The sequence below is a fragment of the Strix aluco genome, chromosome 2, assembly GCF_031877795.1.
Source record: "Strix aluco isolate bStrAlu1 chromosome 2, bStrAlu1.hap1, whole genome shotgun sequence".
NCBI classification, from domain to species: domain Eukaryota; kingdom Metazoa; phylum Chordata; class Aves; order Strigiformes; family Strigidae; genus Strix; species Strix aluco.
This window is the reverse complement of record NC_133932.1, coordinates 36,153,457-36,160,414: the sequence shown is the minus strand read 5'-3', so window position 1 is coordinate 36,160,414 and position 6,958 is coordinate 36,153,457.

Here is a 6,958-nt window from a genome sequence, read left to right as displayed (position 1 = left end):
CAATTTGATTGGTTGTGTATTTAACAGGCACTGCTAACCTTAACAGACCTATTAACTTCTGGGAATGATAACATAACATACTTTATTGACTGGGTACTATTCAGGAAGTAAATCAGAAACTCTTGGTTCTACTTTTCAAATAACCCACAAGGAGATCAAATTATTAAAAAATGTAAATAAGATCTTCACCTACAGATTTTTTCATAGTTTTGATACCCTGAGGCAACTCCTACTGATATAAAAGCTATTTTGCTAATAGTCAGCTAGTAGTCAGGCTGCTACTGCGAGTGGAGAGGGGAAATCAGTGGCTTAGTTACCGCATGACTAAATATGCATCACAGTCTGTAAACCCATGTTGCCTCCCAAAACTCAAAACTGTCGTTACTAAAATATTGCTCAGTTTAGCTGCAAATTATATCCCTCCATATTCTCTGAAGTGCCATTTTTTAAGGAATTATGTTCTATAGCAAAGCCAGCATTCAGATATCATCATCCAAGACAACTTTTAATACTGATGCTCCGCTCCTATCAGGAAAAGAAAATGGATCTTTCTTTAAAATGAAACATTTTTGGTAAAGTCCTTCTCTTCATGTTGCTATGACAAAGACCGGATCTCTTTCACACAACATCTTTTAGAGAAAATTGTTGGTGCACTGTACAAGCACAAGGAAACAGGCCATGCAGCTGAGAAGAGATTTGAACTGAGCCATGTAAATTGTTTCTTAGCTGCAGGATTTGGGATTACTCCTAATTTCTGAGTCTAGAGAGCTCCTTGGCTAGGCTTTTACACCATCCAGTAAGACCAAGGTATACATCAGCCTGTCCTGCACCCCACTTCTAGGGGAAGAAAACTTGGTTATAAGCCAAAGGAGAGTCATGGTGCAGTGCAGCCAAGTCACTGGATTAAGGGTGCTGGGCACTGCATGAAGGCACACAGTACAAACACAATGAGAAAAGAATTTTAGGAGTTGTACCTAATAGGAATGGGATAACTGGATGGGGAGATGTCCGTGTACAACTCTAACCTTTCCCTGAGGAAGAAGAGCCTATGGGGAACAAGCGCAGGAAGGTAAAAGCAGAAGAAATATCAAGCAATATTTATCTCGCAGAGCAGTAAATGCTTGAAGCATACAAGATTGCACAAGAAGGCTGGGCAAATTGAATCCGTGAGACGCTTCCTGCCAGTAGTCTCCTGAACAAAAAGCCACCTCCTTGTGCCTCTCCTCTGGTTTCTGATCATCCTACTGACAACTGCCTGCTCTCCCAGATGCTATGCGGTTTCCGTCTGTGTTCCCCAGCAGCCGCCTCGCAGGACCCTGTGCAGGACTAAGTGTTGCTGAAGCCCAGCAGCTGTTTTGCCCCACTCCCTTCCGATGCTGTTTCCAGCCCCAAAACATAAGGAACCACAAGCAAGGAGAAGACAGTACTGCAAAGACAGCACTCCTTATTCTGCAGTAAGGGCAGAGGAAGAGATTACAGAATCATAGCAACTTTGGCACTTCGCAGGTGGAAAAGGACCTCTACTACTCACTCCCTTTGTGAGAACGCTGATTTAAGAGTTTTGCTTTCACAAGATTTGGTGTTCTCCCTCTCCATGTCTGTTACCAATAAATAAATAAATGTCATGGGGGAAACCTGAGTGAAGCTTTCCTGTTCTTACTTTGAAACCTAGAAGAGCCCAAACTTACTAATTTCAAAAGTTTATTCAAAGCATCTGACCAGCTCAACTACTTGACTACTGTCACCCATATGACTGTGACAATGCAGCATGACCAAGGACAGCTGTGGTCACAGGCCACTAATGGCATGTTATAAAAATCCATTTTTGCAACAAAATATGTCTGGTAACAAAATGTTCAGAGTTTATTACATATATGTGGAAAATAAGGGCTTAAACTATATCCCAAAGGAGTTCTACAAAAGGTTAAGTACTGTTTGGTGGAGAAGATGAGCAAGTCTGCAACAAAACAGAGATCTGAAAGGACATACAAGATCACACATTATCATAGAAAAATTATTTCATTCACCTAATGAGCAGAATGACATTTTTTCCTTCTGTTTTCTCTGTCACAAGATGCTTTTCTTTTAGCTAACTAAAAGTAGCTCTGTATTAATAACTTGATCAAATGCAGGTCAGAGGTGACATTAAGAGATAATGTGCAAGTAATGGCTGGAGCCAGCAGAAAAACAAAAGGATTTGGAAGGAGTTTTAAAAATTTTACCTCAATCATCAGACATTTGTGAAGATTATTTGGCTGTTTTAAAGCAACAGAGAAGTCTCAGAGTGAATGCAGCTATCTCTATTCCTCATTAACTGAAGATTGAAACCTATCTGCTACAAACCCCACTGAGCTTGCTTGCTTTATAACTGGATTCATCATTAAAAAAAACCCCTAAAAACTAACAAAAAAATCCCCCCCCCATTTTTTTGTACACATGTGTGAGAGATCCTGCTTCTTCACCTAGAATTCATGTAAGCAAAGATTTTTCAAATCTTCTTGAACTAACTGAAGTGGTAGCTGACAAGAGCAGATTAAAACAGAGTGCTGCACAAGGCTTGTCAAACGTCCTTTCTAAGTACAATATGGTTGTTCAAAGGAGCATTTCAGGGAGAGCATAAGGTGAGGTTAGTCGTGATGCATCAGCTGTCCATTTTAAAGTAAATTCCTTCGAGCCAGAGGGAGGAAAAGCCTGGGGGCAATAAAGAACTGTTAGCTCCTTACAGGGAGTTAGATCCTGGATGAACATCTGAGAACATGAGTAGAAAGTTTATGGGTGAGATCTGCTCCATTTCTTACCTCTTCCCTGCTGATGGCATTCAACACATTGTCTCTCCCATACGCAGTTACTTCAGAGATTTTTGAGAGCACCTGTTTCCACGTGCATGTGCCCTCTCCCTTCCAAAATTCCACAGGCACAGGTGGCACAGTAGTAGAGAAGGCACTCAACTGGAGCTCTTCGGCAAGCTTACCATGAATAACCCTCTATCCTCAGTCAATGGATCCCACTGCAAACCACATGGTTTCAGCTGATTTTGACTTTTCTGGGCTATCATTAAGATTCAAAACAAATAAACTGAATATATTATGGGAGCCTACTGCTCTCTTGCAGTATCTAAGTCCCTCCAGGAGAACGGTTCCTCTAGCAAGTTCTCCAGTCAAAGATGGGCAAAGAGTTTCTAAGAAAATTTCTTCAAACCCAGAATTCACATTTTTGTGCTTCAGCCATTACAGGAGCCACTGCCCTCCAGTAGCTTTCCTGAGCAGACCCATCACTGTCTGACTTGGAACTCCCCAGGGCTGTGAAATTCCTCCATTCTTCATTTTAACCTTCATTCTTGGCAATAGCTGGAATTGGTTTTCAGAAGCAGAAAATTTAATTTTGGCAGCAACCCAAGGGCAATTCCTGAGAAGTCGGCTGAGCTTGGGGCTCAATGCTATCATCACTTACCAGGGTTTAGTGAGTCCGAGCAGGCAATTTGCCTCGGGTCACAAAAGCATTAGTTCTTTCACACAGTGAAAAATACTACTATGCTTTCTCCTGCTTGACTTTGTCCATTCTTGACCTTACTAACAATTATGATTTATTGTTATAATTATTCGTGTTTCAATATCTGCTGTTTCACAGACATTGTAAGTCAACATCTGTAGCCTATATAGTTCATAGGATTCCCCTGCATGAAAATGCCCCCAAAGGAAAATCATGGCACAGCAACACTAGGAACAAGAAATATAATTGTGTTGTATTGATTGTACAGCAATATGACTGTGCATTGCTGTGGTTAGTAACACACACGTACAAAGGGTTTAAGAGTTCAAAAAAATGAACATATCCGTCTTAAGATGGGCAGAAGAAGGTTTCTATGCCTCATGGAAGGAACCAGTTTTAGTGAGAAATGCTAAGGGATTATTCTTTCCTAATGTCCTCTATGTTTCAGAGTACAGTAAGTTGTATGTTTCTAGAAATAGTTGGTCATATACCTCTGCTGTTTTCTGAAACAAAGCTTTTCAATCCAAATTTAGAGATTTTTTTTTTTTTAAAAAAAAGAGAGTTAGATCATCTGGTCCATCCTCTGCCAGCCTAGAACTGTTCCCCAAGTTTGCTAGTAGTTTGTCCGCTGCACTACTCAGTGAGTCAGGCAGTGGGACCTGGTGCATCACCTTGGGGAGACTCTTGCACAGTTCAGTAAGACTAGTCAGCTAAGAAAATTTTCCTAATATTGTTTTAAGTAACGATGAGATCAATAGGGTGGATATCTGGCTTACCCTAGTAAGAGCTGTTGCTGGGTTCCCTGCTGCATTTCAGTTTTAATTTACATCCTCTAATCTGCTTTACATTGAACAGCACTATGCTTCCCTTAAAAAAAATCTCATGCTAGCCCTGTACATCCATCACAGAATAAATAAAACAGATAAATGCTCAAATACCTGACCTACTTGTTCAGGCTTTGTGAAGGATCTGCCAAACTTACAGTTCAGATGGATATCAAACATCTGAAGGAGGCATTCTCTCTTGCCTCATCACTTACAATGGTTTCTTCCAGATTTTTTTGTCAAATACTAAACCTCAGGAATATTAATATTCTTTGCAAGAGACAGTCCCTTGAAACAGTATAGCAAGTAGATTTTTATAGGTCTGCCAAGACGATGATGATATAGTGGCAGTGGGATTTTTTTATTTTTTAAAAATAAATCAAGAGTGAAATGTCTGTGATTGAGATGGGCCCAGAACATGGGATCAGGAAAGCTCCAACAGCTGTGAGCACGGACGGAGAGGCTGGGTGACTCTGAACCCACATCTGGATTCAATGTTGGGCCGGTTCGTCTCTTTGGATTGATTTGCACCAAATGCATCAGGCCAAAACATCCATGACCTTTCCAGGGAGGCAGGGATAGGGAGCTTAATGGCTAATGCAAAGATCTGCCTTCTGCAGACTTGGCATTTCCTAAAGGATCTTTGCTGGTGACAGCATTCACAAAACAGAGTGAAAATTTATAGCCTCGTGCTCAAGAATAATATTGGATAAGTTGTTTAATAAATGCTTTGTGATGATGCGGCCTGGCAGTAAACAAACAAGTTTCCAGTTCAGATACTGATGTCTGCAACATCCCCAAGGCAATTTAACGTTTCAATCCCATTTTCTTTAGGAAGGGGTGCGCATCTACGAGACTCAGCCAGCCAAAGGCATCACCAGGTCTTTACGCTTCCATCCCACAGCCCCAGCGGCTGATTCCCGAAAGGCGCGAGCACACCAACCGCCCAAGTTTCTTTCCTTGAAAACCGGAGGAGCTTCGCGGCGGGAGAGCTCAGCTCTGGGGCATCTCCCAGCCGCCGGGGAGGGCTGAGCCCCGCAGCCCCGGCCCCGGGGAGCGGCGCTCCGGGGCGCTCCGGGGTGCGGGCAGGGCGGCGGGCGGCCCGCGGGCTCTGCGGCAGGAGCCGGGGGCGCTTGAACCGGCAGAGCACACTGACATCTAGTGGGTATTTGGGAAAGTACTTGGGTGTCTCCTGTGCTTGCAACAACCTAAAAAAAGGTACAAAGAAGCGTTTTGCAGGCTACTCGTTTTCAAGCGTCAGGCTGATGTCTGAAAAGGGCGCTTGAAGCCTGCGCTGAGACACTTGGCTTTACTGGTCCAGGTCAGCAATGCACTGCTGTCTGACAAGACAGCATCCATCCCCAACTTCACATGGCTTTCAGGCCAGATGAAATTCTCATCACATTTCCCTCCTTGCCAGTTCGCCTTTCAAGCCCCCAGCAAGCAGAAGTTGTGAGGTTTTCCATATGGGAAGGGAAAGTGTGATTTTCATTGTTTTGAGGATGCAAACTGTCTTCCAAGATGGGAAGTGTTAACCATGTTTACAAGGAGCCATAGCTCCCAGGGAGTCTTCCAATGTTTTTTGGGTTGGGAGCTGTTATGTTCACCAAAGTCCAATCTTACAACACAGGCCATTTTGTCTTCTCCCACTGCAAGTACATACTTAAGAATTAGGGGTTAGAAGAAAAGAAAACCTTTATTCCTCAAGTACATTCTTCATTATACCCATACTGTTTCATAAGTGCTGATGTGGGATTGACGTTCACCACAGTTTCATGCAGAAGCAGCTCCCAAAGGGAGGAAGATTGCCCTATACCACCAAATGATTTTGCAGCCTTTCTCCTCCTGCTACTCCATTCCCATCACGCCCAGCTATCAGAACACCAAGACCAATGGAGGGTCTGGAGAAGAGTATTTATACTTGCCCAAGGTGTACTGTTTCTGAAACAGCTCTGGCATTAGCAGAGAGAAAGGTGATCCTCTTCCTTGCCCCAGCTCTATTTTGGCCTCAGTTTCCACCTGCTTCCCAGCTGCAGTCACCAAGTCCCCTTTTGGGGCCTGAGAGGGAAAAGACAACTCCAAAGGCTATAGCCAACCCAACATACCTTCCTGCAAAGGGAAGTGGATCCTATAGAAGAATGTAGCAAGAGAAAGAGAAAAGGAAAAATAGAGGTAAAATACTTTCAGTTACATAGTCCTCATATGACTTGCTTCCTTAGTTAGCTACATGCCTCCAAGTTCATATTACAGAAAAACAGGGGCTCTGGTGCTGGGTTTGGGGGGGAGTGGGGTAGAAAAGTCAATTACCCATCCTGGTCTGACACTGAAGGCTGAACTCTCACGCTGTAAAGCATACTACTGTAGGTAAAAAAGGGAGTTCATGCTGTATATTAGACTGAAGGGACCCCATATTAACCAGTCATGCCCAGTTGCACTGTTGTGTCCATCTTGGTGACTACCACTCCAAAACTCACAGGCTCCTTGTCTCTAGGAGACTGTAAATAGTCAGCTGAACTCAATGCTCCCATTCCAGCATTGCATCCTTCACTAAACAGTTAGGCATGCTCTGTTTTCTGTCACCTCTCCTCCCATGACAAATTTAGACAGCTTGGGTCATGTGCTACCAGCTGGTTACTGACACAAGA